Source organism: Lasioglossum baleicum, chromosome 10, assembly GCF_051020765.1.
Source record: "Lasioglossum baleicum chromosome 10, iyLasBale1, whole genome shotgun sequence".
NCBI lineage: Eukaryota > Metazoa > Arthropoda > Insecta > Hymenoptera > Halictidae > Lasioglossum > Lasioglossum baleicum.
In genome coordinates, this window is record NC_134938.1 from 7,921,514 (window position 1) to 7,934,381 (window position 12,868).

The following is a 12,868-nucleotide window of genomic DNA, read 5'->3' on the forward strand; positions in this document are numbered from 1 at the left end:
GGTGAGTATCGAATACTCGGGTCGGATACTCAGCGTGAGCATTCTCGCGCGAAGCTTGTACATTTCCGTTCGGGATTCTTCCTGAAAATCTACCTACTGCCGTTCGGTTCATCGAACCATAGAAATCTTTCACCGAGAGCCGCGCCGCGCCGTGCCGACCGGTATTCAAACAATCGTGAGCATCGTCGTATCCATCAAGATCGAAACTCCGCTAGCGGATCGCACCCGGTAACCCCACCCCAGTATCCTCGTCACACCCCCAAGCTCTGAAACTTCGTTGTTCGCGAGCAGGAGCGTTGCCATTACCGGTCGAGTATTTAGTTTTCTAGAGGATGGGGTCGATCGTCGGAGAAGGGGGTAGGACGAGGAGAAACAGGCGTAATAAGATAGGTGGAGAGGAAGTGTGAATGCGCAGTGGGAAAGGAACGGAAGACCCGGGTGAAGTGGGAGAAACACAAGGGGGAAGAAGAGAGAAGAGCTGAGAAGATGGAGAGCTCTCAGCAAATTGGAGAGTCCCGGCCTTTTCTATTGCGTGCCCGTTTCCATTCGCACGGAAACATCGGCGCACCCCCTTTTTCTTCCCTTTTCAACCGCTCTCCATCCCTTCTTCTGCTCCCTTTCTCTGTCTGGCCGCAGGTTTTTGCTGCGTCTTTCTGTTTCTCGTTCTGCTGCTACTGCTACTGCTACTGCTGCTACTACAAACTCCTGTTTCCTCTTTGCCTCTCTGTTTCTCGCGCAACGTCTCGCGACTTGGCCTCGTTCGTTCCGTCGCACACTCGGGGAAAAATAAGTGGCCGGGTCTAGCAACGAGGGTCACTTATCGTCGCTGGCCATCTGAGGCCATCGCGGTCGCTCTCCCAGCGCTTGCGAATGATACATGCCTCTCCACTCGCCGATAAGATAGCGATATTCATTCCAGTCTCCGTCGAGTAACGCTGCCATCGCGTCGTTTCAAATGCTTCCCGTTTACTCCCCGGAGTTGTCAATGACTCTAGAGAGACTTGGCACGCGTCTTCGGTGACGTGGAAACTCGTGCCGAAGACCAAAGCGGATTTTGATCCGAGACTCTGATGCTGCTTCTTTGATTCGTGCTTCTCTTCGGCATCAACGGAAACTAGATATGTACTGACAGCCTGGACAGCCACTTTTATTATTTAGAACCTCCAAACATTTTCTTTTTGGAGAAAAGAAAAGTAACATACATCTGTATGGTTTTATACACGACGTTCTAGAAAGGTTGTAAGCATGGGATCTAGTCGGCATCTATGCAGTGACGATAATTTATTGCTCGACATCTTAATCTTGCACTGATGGGTATCTCGAGAACGGACTGATCCTTCTCTTTCACCCTACTTTAATTCAGGGGATGAAACGTAAAAATATTCCGTCATCAAACAGTCCGTAGTTGACTGATTGCCGATGCTCGAGGAGCTCACTGAAAAACTAATATCTCCGCAGGAGTTTTCAGTGAAAAGAACTAAAGAACCGTTTCATTAATAAGCATTTAGAGATTAAATCGAGCGAGACAAAATTGTTGTTTGCAAAAAGATCATTAGAAGAGAGAAATGACTTTTGTCTGCTCCTCAACCGGTAACGAAAGAAATGCTATCGGGGCGAAAAAAATTGGATGGAAACCGTGTTATTATACAATTATACTAACAGCCAAGCATTTCTCACATCCATTTATCGCAACGGAATTCCCGGAATGAAATAATCGTTTCCTGTATAACGAAAATCCTCGCTATATCTTCGGTCGATAAAAATGAACCTCGGCTACGTGGCGAAGAGAGGAAAATTAGGATTCCTGTTACAAATGCGCGTGTTGATAACAGCAACGATAAGGAACGTTCGCGGCAAGAACCGAGCTTTCGTTTCTTTTTCTCTTGGCGAGCCACCACCGAGACGGCCCAGCGGAAAAGAAAAATGCGGTAAAAATGGAGGAAAAAGACGCGGGGTTGCAACGGAAAAATTTCCCGGCCAGTGAAAGTGCCCTCGCAAGTGAAAATTTTTGACCTGCCTTTAGTCGCTCGTTTGACTCAACTTCTTCGGCCGGCGTTCATTCTGATCGATCGATCGGAATCGTTCCGCAATAAAATATACCTAACTTTGAAGGAAACAGACCCGTTACATGAAAACTATTGCCATTCCAGCGCGCTAAACCATTTTTTCCGTTGAGTTATTATTGCGTCGCGTCGAGTGACGGTCATGATTGTTGTGCGGGAGGACAATCTGTTACCGCGTGTCCATTTGTAGCGATATTTTTCAGAGGTTGCGCCGCGTGATATTTTTCTCAGCCTGTCGACAGGGGAATTTGTAAGCGACGTGGACCAGCGCGTCAGTCTTCATCGAATGCTGGTCACAAACGTGTTCGAAAACACACTACAGAAGTAAAATGGAATTTAGTCTAGCCCTTCGCGACTCGTAAAAACTATCAAAAATATTTGGTCATATTCAAAAGAGAAAAAACATCAGTACAATCAGTACATTGTCAGAAAGGTATTAAACCCGAACAAGCAATTGTGTTATTCGAGTACAACAGATAGAGTTCCAGACTTTTTGGAAACCTGGTGAAAGAGGAATAAACAACGAACGAATAATGGCGATGTCGTGCTTCGCACACTAATTTCACGCCTAGGGAAAATATCCTGTTCGTCCGGACGATTTGAAGACCATTTCGCTAAAAAAGAGGCTTTCCGCTAAAACGACAAGAGGAGAGGGATAGAGAGAAAGAGGGAAGAAAAAAGTAACGACGGAAAGCTGCAATAAATCTGGTCCCGCGGTGACGATGGCTGCGCCCGCTCGACAAATCGATTGGAAAAAAAAGTTTCGCTGCCCGTAACGAATAAAGCTCTCCATTCATCACGTTCGTCTTGTTAATCCACATCGTGATCGGTTAGGAATGAGCGACCGCTCTCCTCGAAAGTCAATAGCCGGGGGAACGCCAAGAATCAAAAGCGGAAAGATTTTAACCACCGAAACATTTACTACTACTATTCATTTCGAACTCTCGATTTTTCGGTCACCAGAATCCTCGGCCAGAGTGATATATTATCTGATAAAAAATTTTGTATATTATCCTGGGGAAAAAATAAAAAATAAAAACATTGCGATTTCAGTTCCTAACAATTTTTAAAAAACGCCTCGAATGAAGCAACGCGATCAACAGAGGTGCACGTGGCGTGTTGCTCTGGTTGCCGTATTTTAGGCGGATTTTTAATTGCGAGTAACTAAAAACCGAAGCTGAAATCGCAATTTTTTATACATTATTCTCGTACTGCAGTGTCATGGAGAATCACCCCTCAAATTTTAGAGCGTTTATGATTTAAAGTTCATGCAAAGCGTACGCAATAAATTACCAAATGAATATTTGTGTAGGTTGATTAAGTGAAGAAACATTTTCGTGAAAGATTGGAGATGTCTGTACCAGTTCACTGTATTTTTTAGTTATGTCACCATTCTTGCGGGGGTGCGATATACATCCTGATCTTCGAATGCAAGACCGCGAAGATCAATAGCAAAAACCGACAGCAACTGGCCGTGACGCCAATAAATCGCGAAGATCAGGTCGCAAGAAGATTAGTATTCGGTCTCTGTCACGGAAACTTCTTCCCCGCTATCTGAATCGTCCCGTCGCAGTTGTGTTAGCGCTCGGAGTTGATACATCGATACATAAAGTCCCGTCTATCCTATATCAGATATCGAAACACGAACATACACTCACATACAGTCTCAAATAAGAGACCGATCACGGGGTTGCGCGGCGTGCTTATATTCCAAGCTCGCGGGAGCCGGTTAACGTTTTTACTCTTCCAGGGTAGTGCAGCTGCAGCTGCACCAGCTTATTTGCCTCCGAGCCCGGGAATTATGGGAATTTCGGCGTGCTCTCTCGTGTGCTGGCTGCTATTCATTTGCAGTCACTCCCGTTCGACCCGCAAGTTTTCGTTGCTCGCTCCCAGAGAATGGGGAATTAATTGCGGATCGTTATTCAAAATAAACTCGGGGCGAAATAAAATCTAAACGGACTCTGCCGCAGGTTTTAACTTTCCGTCGATCGAAAAACTTTAAGCTCCGTAGTTCCCTGGACTATTCAGCTTCCGCGCCGCGCTGCCACAATGGGCGAGTTTTGTGAAATATGGGACAAAAGTCTCATAAAAAAATACTCGCACCTGTTAATCTTCATCGAGAGATGTCATTGACTTAGCATCAACATCTCGATCATGTTTTTCCTATTTTTAATTTAAAATTATATTATAATGTCACGACAAAGATATCTACTCTGTCCCCCCCCCCCCGTCGCTTACAATTAAATTAAATTATTCAATCTTGGCCGTTACTTTTTAAACCAATGGCCATAAAAGATGTTAGGTAGCGGCCAAGTTTTTTTAAAAATTAAATAGCGTTCTTTTCAACTAATTTTTACAAACGCTTTTTTCAGTATTGCAAGAGATATTTCTAAGCTAACGAACTTGGCCGTATTTTGTTTGATCTCACAACTTTTTACGGCCATAGGAACTTGGCTCCTGTTTACAGGATGTTTTTGTCGGTGAGATTAGCTTGAAGAATCAAGTGCAACATTTTAATTGTTTAAGGTTTTAAAGTTTCGGAGGCGTTCGCGCGAGTACCTTTGTGAGCCACAGTGTTCATCGTGTAAGAACGAAACTACTCATCGCACAGCTGCTGTTTCTCAAGGTTCAAGAAGATAGCCGTTTATTGAAAAGGAACAATTTATCGTTAAACACAACGCTCGGGATCCCGACGCAGCAATATACCTCCGTCCAAAGTTGTAATTATGTTTGACGCGGTATTTTCCAAAGCAATTGCACCGGCAGTCCACAAAGACCGCAAAAAGATGGAGCGGAAATGAGAAGATAAATCTGGCAAGAAAAGCAGCGAGGCGAGGTAAGTGATCGCGAAGAAACTCGAGGCGAATTCCTCGGTGGAAATTCCTGGCCCGGTTACATCGAGTTTCCGTTCGCCCCGATCCAAGCAGCGATCGTGCAGCGATCGATAAACCATCCGCGGATACACGGACGGGCTGTCATAAACTTCGAAAGGAGTATGTCGGGCACGTATGACGAGGACCATCGCGCGCGATCCATATGGGGCCATACTTCTTCAAACATGCGCGAACATGTGGTGATGGTTGAGAAGGGAAGAGAACAGTGTGCAAGGGACCAACCGGAAGCCGCCGCTGCCTCCGCCGTTGCGCTATGCCGCGGGCCGAGAGAATCCGAAAAAGAAAATGCGAGTTACATTTCTTTCTGCCCCGAAGAGATTCAATATTTCACCCCTTAGCGCCGGTAAGAGATCCGACGCTCAAAACTTTCCACGAGAAATCCACCCTTTTCCACGCGCGTTTCCTCCTATCTTATCCCCCCACCACTCGCCCAAGATCCACGGCCGCCGGTGATCAGAGTTTCGCCGGAAGTATCTCTCGCACGGCCGAAACTTTCTATTCGTTCAGTCCGCCGAACGATGATTTAATTCCGCCCATTCGGATGGTAATCACGAAATTCGGGGTTACCCTCCATCCGACTGTTCCATCGTCGACGCTTCGATGGTCTCCGGGAAATTAACGAAGTTCCTTCGGGAAGAAAAATACACCGAGAGCCGCTGATACAGTCCGCGAATTTACCAGTTCCGTGTGTAATTTCCTCGTGATTTTCATTCGATTCCAAAAAAACAAATACGATTTTACATCGAGTTGACTGCAAACACATCCGGACAGTTTAGAAGCAAAAATTGTTTCATCCACGAGATGAACTTTCTAGCAGTTTCAACATAGACATCGTAGTTGATTATGAAAGAGAACGATCAGTGTGATGGCAAGAGCAAAAGATAACCAAAGAGAATGCTGGCACGAATATACTGTCGCGATGGAACCCTTAATGAAGGAAGCGCGATCGAGGAGATCTTAACGCGCAGGCAGAAATACTTATCCGGGGTACCAGAATTTTTAACTAACACTGCTGCTTTATAATGTAGTCATATCGCGGCCATTATCTCGGGGGTGAAGTTTACGCGCATAGCTTTTACGAACTTCTCCCCCAGGCGAGCTTTTAAGACAAGCAAAAGTGCCCATAAAGAATGGATAGATAAAATTGCGAACGTACAAACGCCGTCTGTTTTCACACCGTGGGTATAACGCCGGAACGTTACGGCCGGCAATAAATTCGCGAACGCGCTCATTAGCATAATATGAATTATTAAGTTAATCTAATACAGCGGGTGGCCCGACGACTCTACTACTGTCCTAGGTATTTAAACTTCGGGTAGACCGCGCGGCCGTCATTACTGATACATATTATTTGCTGAAATAATAAGCGCAGTCCGCCTCCGCTGAACTAGAAGCCAGCCTGAATTTCCCTGTCCTTTTGACAATGGACAAAAATCGAAAAATCAACTTTCGTGTTGACATATTTAAAACCTTCGTGGAAGTGTTCCCAGATATCTATTACCACAGAGGAAATGAGAGTGCCCGGGTCTGTTCTGTCGCCATTTTGTCGGTATGGACAGAGACAGAGCATGCCCAGGTTTAGCATGCAACAGAAGCTATACCTTAAACCTGGGAATGTTCTGTCTCTGTCCATATTGGCAAAATGGTGACAGAAAAGACCCGGGCGTGAGCACTCTCATTTCCTCTGTGGTAATAGATATCTAACACTTCCACGAAGGTTTTAAATATGTCAACATGAAAGTTGATTTTTCGATTTTTGTTCAGAGCATGCCCGGATGTAGGGTACAGGTTCTGTTCCATTGGATCCACTGGATACTTCGCCTGCGAGTGAGAAGTTTCTATTAGAATCGACTGACGCACTTCGAGATCCTGGAAAAGCGGCCAAGGGAGGACGCGTGGATAAGTAGGTGCATCTAGTCGAGTCGGCCGACCGCCTATACATATACTTACTAACATGTGAATGCCGCGGATGTTTGAAGCTGAATGTTACGATGCTGCATTAGTACCGGTAATTCCGCCGCGATGTACCGGACGTGGATCACGGTGGAAGATAGATGACATTGTGTTTCCTATGTTCCCGGAGAGGGGTAGAGGTACGGAAGGATAGACACAGCGACAGAGAAGGCGCACAAAAGCGCACACATCGGAGAGAGAACAATCACCAAGGAACAGAGAGCGGCTCAATAGATTGAAAAGGGCGAAGTCGCGTTCGCGGGGGTACGGAGATGAACGAAACGGCGAGAACGGGCCAAGAGCAACCGACGAAGAGAATAACAGGCGAGAGGAAGACGATCGAAGGTGGTGGGGAACAAGAACGGCCAGGTGAGACCGAGGAGAAACGTGAGGGAGGAAAAGTTCGCTGTGGAAGTTGCGAAAAAGAGGACGGAGCGAATAGTTACCGAGGAAAGGAGAAACACATATACCTCACTCGCTCTGTTCCTCTTCCAGTCAAATCGTCATTTGCAATGCGTCTAGGAGAGACTGGGGGGTGGGGCGGCTGGTGACACATTCGCAGACTCCGGGATGATGATGATAACAATGATAATGACGATGCCGAGGTGGAGAGAGCGAGCGGCTCGAATGACGGAGTCTGCGGCGTCGAGCAAACTGCGCCTGGGAAACAATGTCTGCTGAATTTCCGCTCCGATTATTCGGCACTGTGTAATGCATAAAATGAACGCCGACTCTGATACGCGCGCCTTCCGCCGAGTCGGATGAACCAGCATCGTTCGATCTATTTATTCTGTGGGATCGAAGCTGCGAGGCAACGGAAATGGCACATCTTGCAGTTCCACTCCGCGACGAACCTACGTATACAATCTATGCTATAACATTTCTTTTTGCTTATTCACGTAAGAGTTGAGTAAGTTGTTTCGCTGGACTTTTTAAGGTCTGGAGTGTCCCCACTCTACCTTTACGAGGGTATTCACAATCACGTCGACAGAGGATAACTTCTTCCTTCGGCCTGTACATCCCTGAACACACATTGTTTGTAATCGATTCCAATCGATATGTAGCAGAGTTTCGAATAGTTGAGAGTCTCGTGACTTACGGAGCCGTTTAACCGGCGAGATGCGACACACGTAGCACGGATATCCGTGCGAAGAAATTTACAGAAACTTCCGTGAACATTCTCCAATAATTCATGGACCGTTCTGAATGCCATCCTCGAGATCGGCGCCATGGGAAGGTGCCAATCGTAAATCTTGCTCTTGACCCACGCTCGAACGGTATAAATCCGGTAGACCGGCGCGGCACGGCGGCGGCGTTCCACAATTTTATTTCTTCCACGAGCAGGCTTTATCCTAAAATATTATATCCGGAGTTTCGAGCAACCGAGGCAAGGGTGAAGGTACCAAACATGAGGAAGAACAAAAGGTGCACACGGCGAAGGGTGGGTGGAAAATCCAGATTCCGCGGGGAGGGAAGGGACACTTGTGAATTCGATAAAACGGATCGAGAGATTCACCGTGAAGAGTTCGCCCGCGAAATTTATCGCAAAAACTAAATGGCCGTTTTATATCGAGAGTTATAACTAAACTCGGCTGGCCGTAAAAAGTTTGAACATGCCGGGGAACAATACACACTCGGCTCGTAAAGAGCGAGTTTCATTGCAAACGGAATATTTTCCACCTCTCCCCTTCTATTTTCTTCGACTCTATTTTTTTTTTTACACGGGAAAATGAAAATGTCGAACTCTGTTTTACGCGCGACAGATAAACAAAATTTATGTACTAATTTATAATACCTTTCCGCGTGACGGTGACGTTTGAAGTCGAGTTCATGCGGAAATCAACTTTGGAAAAAGAACCAGTATTTGAAGTTTGGTGAGAGTAAAATATATACCCCTCTTCTTATTTCTTTGTTCAGTTTGTATTATCGAGTTACTCGTTAACATTTTTTCTGGACAACAGCAATGTTCTCATAGCGTCTACTGTGCAGATAACAAAAGAGCTGCTTGGCTCGTTTTTCCGACCGTAAAAGTAAATTCGGTATAGAATCAGTGAATAGACTTACTCGTCGGAGTTAAAAAACTTCGTATCGAGTGCAGTATAATTAGCCGTGCTCGTACGCGTTAATACCGTGAGACAAAAGCCGTGGATGTTTGGAATGAACACAATATAGTCGACTTTAATCGCGTAGAAAAATGCGAGCGGACGGCGCTCAACGGTAATATCTCATTTTCGCTTTGTACTTGGCAAAGCGGCGCGAGTTCGGCGAAAAACACGGAAATTGCGAGGAACTCTCATCGCCTGAGAGAGCATAAAAGCTGCCGAGACATCTGCAGCGACGACCCGCGACACAATGTTTTCTTTGTCGCGACAGAAAGAATCGTTGCCTGTTTTGAAGCTTCTCCGCGTGGAGAGCTCATTACTAGCTATATAGACCCATTTGCACTTGTTTCGCGTACTCCGACTGTTGCCAGGAAACATCTTTCAACGTTAAACAATTCTGACAACTCAGATCTGTATGCATATTTCCAGAACTGAATGTGTTCTTTCATGGAATAAACGATTGTCTATAACTCTTTCCTGACGAAGTCCGGGAATATCCCGGCAACGCAGTTTTACATTGTTACATTACGTTTACAAAGAAGACTGAAATCAAAGAGCCTTGATCCTGTAACTCGAGTTCTATTACCTATTTTTTTACCAGGAAATTAGATGACAAGGTGGTCAAGGGAGTGTTTGTCCACATCGTTGGCAAAAGGAATTGGTATAAACATTAAACAGCTAGAATCAATAAATTTATGAGCGCGAGAGCGCTCAGGCAGTCAGTCAGGTCCGGAACTAGGAACCTATCCTAGCTCATCTGCCTTGGTGGTCTAACTTGGCCTACCTTCAACAATCGGTAGTCCACTTTGTTTTCGGCACCTTCAACGAACTTCAACAATCCTGTCCTTCGACTGTTCCTTCAACGAACACCACTAATTAATATTTCTAAGCGCGCGACTGCGAACTCCGTGGTCGCGGGTTCGAATCCCGCCGCCGCGCCGGAGCCTCTGGAAATATTGTATGTGCCATTTTAAACTGTGGTTATAAAATCTGTATGTCCCGTCGCAAAATAACCACAGCTGTTAAAAAAGCGACGTAAAATAAATTTTAAAAAAATTTGCCATAAAGTTACCGATCGAGTGAAACAGTCGGTACAGCGTTCCCACGCCGCAAAATTTGTTACTCCATCTATCAACGGTTTTAGTGACTCGCTAACAAAATCTGCAACTCCACCGGTTCAATTTCAGCGATAGAGGACGCACATATGCAATTATGCTTGTGTTGCACGACGAAAACCGTACCACCGACGAGTAACAGCACCGACGCGACGACACCGACGAGATGTATCTCGTCGGTGACCGTACGCCGTAAAGCCACAGACGTTAGTACCGGCTGCAAGTACTCAGAGCACCGACCAGATACTATTAAAGACTGCTAGCCCCGACGAGGTATTATTAATTGTATTTCGTCTGTGGTCGTATCAGGGTGCAGTGCGACAATTCATTAATCGCAACTCTAAAAGGCGGGATTTGCTACCACTTGCATATTGGTGATTGCATACCACTTTACAGAATTTATCGTTTGAACAAGAGTGCACTGTCGGTTAAAAAGATCGCGTTGGCGAGAAGAATGTTCCTGGTTCCGCCAGGTGGCGTTAGTATTCCTGAATCAAATTTTCGTTTTCGCCGCGTGACAAGGGCGTTCGTGAGACCGACGGCTGACTCTCTGTTTTCAGTCGCCTTCGCTGCTGGCAGCGTACGGACGGAGTAGTTGAGTTTTTCGTGAAAATCGGTTATCTTTCGAAACATCGTTATCATTTTACCGCCGTCGCAATACGATGATGCGAAAACTTCTGACCCTACGACGAGTGACACTGTACATCTGACATTCCCGACAAGAACAACAACAAATGTATCATCCAAAATGAATTTCCGCAGCGCGTGGTACCGGTGTTCAGCGGCACGCGCGAAAGGGTTAGAATCGAGTAACACTACCGGTGAAAATTGAGGTGACACTCAACGTATTACGAACGAATTAATACGAAACAGAACAGGCGGATTCCGAAGAAGACCGATTTTCGTAAGTTTCATTACACTTCATTATACTTGCATTTTTCTTTCTACTTGCATTTCTTCTAAACGATATGAAAACATGCACATTACTAGATGTACTATTCAGATGAAATTGTCATACCGGAACCCGGAAGTACGAATAGAGATTCTCTAATAACTTTTCTTTCATTTCCATTCATTCATTATGCATTTATGAATTTAAAAATACTGTTATATTATTTTCAAACCATTGAACATATTAAGAGAGAAAGTACATTTCTATCTCACTCAGGCTTGTTGCTACATATTCAGTTGGAAACTAAACAATTTTCTGTGCCAATTGCAAGGAATACAAATCATATAGAGAGTTGTTTCCTTCAATTAAAAACGATATATCGACATGTTTACATTCTTTTATGCTTGATCTACTCTATGTTTGTCGTAAATGCATAAAATCCGTAGTCTAGTTACAACTAATGTCACTGCGATGTTTTCGAACAATCTGCATACATACATCAATGCACGTACAGTTAGGAACAAAAGTATTGCCGCATATTGTCGCCGGTTCATTAGAAAAATGCAAAGAAATTGTTGAATTTTATTCTGTAGTGGTATTTAATGGATTTCGTTTGTACACACTTACCGTGCGCGTAGAATCGCAAGAGCGTCGTAAAGTGTTTACATAGTGAGCGAGTAATCCTTAGCAACTTCGGGGAAATTGTTTTTGTAACCTTAACAGTATATGTATGTTGTGTTTCTGCACGTTCCGCGTCGCGATGACTTCTGTACATTCGAATCACACTTTGCATCCTGCTAACGGATGCCCGAGGCAGGGGCACGCAGTTTTTGTGACAATACTTGGGTGCCTTTCGGTTTATGTAAACAAAGGCGACATCGTAATTGTGCGGAGCGAGCACTGTGCTAAGGACAGCCTTGCATATCGGAAGTCGACGCTACGGGATTCCGTCGTTACGGTTTAGTACGTACTGGCATCCATTTGAGCACTGGTTAGGACGAGTGAATCGATTCGTTTGCGTAACGAGAATCGAAATCGGAGATCAAACTGGTGCAGATCATACATTTGGTAAGATCACAGATCATTAGACAGTGGATTTTATGTGTTTATTATAAAACTGAGTAGGCGTAATTTTTAAAACAGTAAAAACAGAAGAATTTTAAAATACCGTTATATGTAGGTTTTATGCACTTCAAATTCACCGTTTTGCAAATTAAATTCAACCTTTTCTATTCAATTTCACCCATTAAGAATATTTGAAATTAATTATTTATTTATTTATACGTTTGTATTTATGAACCGTGTCATTACTGCAAGGGAAATATAAGAATCAATACTCAATACGCTTTAATAAATACATATATGTACTCATTTTTTAAATTTATTAATTAGAAAATGGCTACACACAGTTTTCATACATTACAAAGTTAATGAATTATTAATTACTTATAAATAAGTATTTGATGTACATCTTTGCAGTAAATTCTTAATTAAAAATACTTTATTGATTTGCAAACGGGTGAATCGCGAGTGCAAAACCAATTGAACATATTAAGAAGGAAAATAAATGTTCACTCTAGTTTGTTGCAATTCGGGTAGAAAATGTTTATTTTGCATAAAAATCCGCTGTCTACAGATCACTGTATTATAATATTAATGATTTGGAGAATGAAGTTATTTTCAAGAACCGGCAGTCGAGTCAATAATTTTCCGAAAGAAATTTTACAGACGTACGAAATAAATCGTCAACCTTTTTCCATTAAATTATAATGTCTGAACTAATAAACCGACGAAAATGAGTTTTTAGGTGTCTATAGTGGAAATTTAAGAGCATCTACTACAAATTATT

At 44.0% G+C, this 12,868-nt stretch overlaps 1 protein-coding gene across 1 annotated transcript in view; it reads left to right on the forward strand.

Annotated features, from left to right (window-relative positions):
* Positions 1-10,690: 10,690 nt before the first annotated feature.
* Positions 10,691-12,868, forward strand: part of Chinmo (Chronologically inappropriate morphogenesis) — an 80,322-nt gene continuing 78,144 nt past the window's right edge. Inside the window, exon 1 of the mRNA XM_076431453.1 lies at positions 10,691-11,031. The gene's annotated coding sequence lies outside the window, so the exon portion shown is untranslated. The remainder of the gene's footprint in view (positions 11,032-12,868) is intronic.